Source organism: Ipomoea triloba, chromosome 16 (genome assembly GCF_003576645.1).
Source record: "Ipomoea triloba cultivar NCNSP0323 chromosome 16, ASM357664v1".
Lineage (NCBI taxonomy): Eukaryota > Viridiplantae > Streptophyta > Magnoliopsida > Solanales > Convolvulaceae > Ipomoea > Ipomoea triloba.
The window spans coordinates 4,737,428-4,739,638 of NC_044931.1; positions in this window are offsets into that span (position 1 = coordinate 4,737,428).

The window sequence follows — 2,211 nt, forward strand, 5'->3', positions numbered from 1 at the left end:
AAAAAAAAAGTGACATTTTTATTTACTTGTTATTACAAATAACTAGCAGGTAATAATGCCTTGATGACTAAATTGACATGTTTATGTATCTAATTGCTAACTTTAAAGAGTTTGAGCGCCTAATTGACTTTAAATATAAAGCTTGATGGCCTATTTGATACACTTTATGCAAAAAAAGATGACATTTTTATTTACCTGTTATTACAGGTCACTAACAGGTAATTATAGCTTGATGACTAAATTGGCATTTTTATGTATCTAATTGCAACTTTAAAACGTTTGATAGCCTAATTGACTTTAAAGATAAAAATTGATAGCCTATTTGATACATTTTATGCCAAAAAAAAGTGACATTTTAATTACCAGGTATTAGAGGTTACTAACAGGTAATTATGCCTTGATGACAAAATTGACATGTTTATGTATCTAATTGCAACTTTAAAAAGTTTCAGGGTCTAATTGACTTTACAGATAATGTTTGAAGGCCAATTTGATACATTTTATGCAAAAAAAAAAGTCACATTTTTATTTACCTGTTATTACAGATCACTAGCAGGTAATTATGCCTTAATGACTAAATTGGCATGTTTATGTATCTAATTGCAACTTTAAAAAGTTTTAGGGTATAATTGACTTTACAGATAAAGTTTGATGGCCTATTTGATACATTTTATGCAAAAAAAAAAAAGTGACATTTTTATTTACCTGTTATTACAGATCACTAGCAGGTAATTATGCCTTAATGACTAAATTGGCATGTTTATGTATCTAATTGCAACTTTAAAAAGTTTTAGGGTATAATTGACTTTACAGATAAAGTTTGATGGCCTATTTGATACATTTTATGCAAAAAAAAAAAAGTGACATTTTTATTTACCTGTTATTACATATCACTAGCAGATAATTATGCCTTGATGACTAAATTGACATGTTTATGTATCTAATTGCAACTTTAAAAAGTTTTAGGGTATAATTGACTTTACAGATAAAGTTTGATGGCCTATTTGATACATTTTATGCAAAAAAAAAAAAGTGACATTTTTATTTACCTGTTATTACATATCACTAGCAGATAATTATGCCTTGATGACTAAATTGACATGTTTATGTATCTAATTGCTAACTTTAATGAGTTTTAGGGCCTAATTGACTTTAGAGATAAAGTTTGATGGCTATTTGATAAATTTTATGCAAAAAAAGTGAAAGTTTTATTTACCTGTTATTACAGGTCACTAACAGGTAATTATGCCTTGATGACTAAATTACTATATTTATGTATGTAATTGCCACTTTAAAAAGTTTGAGGGCCTAATTGACTTTAGAGATAAATTTTGATGGCCTATTTGATAAATTTTATGCAAAAAAAGTGAAAGTTTTATTTACCTGTTATTACAGGTCACTAACAGGTAATTATGTCTTGATGACTAAATTGCTATGTTTATATATCTAATTGCAACTTTAAAACGTTTGAGGGCCTAATTGACTTTAAAGATAAATATTGCTGGCCTATTTGATACATTTTATGCCAAAAAAAGTGACATTTTTATTTTACCCCGTATTACAGGTTACTAACAGGTAATTATGCCTTGATGACGAAATTGACATATTTATGTATCTAATTGCAACTTTAAAAAGTTTTGAGGGTCTAATTGAGTTTACAGATAAAGTTTGATGGCCTATTTGATACATTTTATGCAAAAAAAGGTGGAATTTTTATTTACCTGTTATTACAGGTCACTAGTAGGTAATTATACCCTGATGACTAAATTGGCATGTTTATGTATCTAATTGCAACTTTAAAACGATTGACAGCCTAATTGACTTTAAAGATAAAAATTAATATCCTATTTCATACATTTTATGGCAAAAAAAAGTGACATTTTAATTACCCGGTATTACAGGTTACTAACAGGTAATTATGCATTGATGACAAAATTGGCATGTTTATGTATCTAATTGCAACTTTAAAAAGTTTGAGGGTCTAATTGACTTTACAGATAAAGTTTGATGGCCTATTTGATACATTTTATGCAAAAAAAAAGAGTGACATTTTTATTTACCTGTTATTACAGATCAGTAGCAGGTAATTATGCATTGATGACTAAATTGACATTATATGTATCTAATTACTAATTTTAAAGAGTTTGAGGGCCTAATTGACTTTAGATATAAAGGTTGATGGCCTATTTGATAAATTTTATGCAAAAAAAA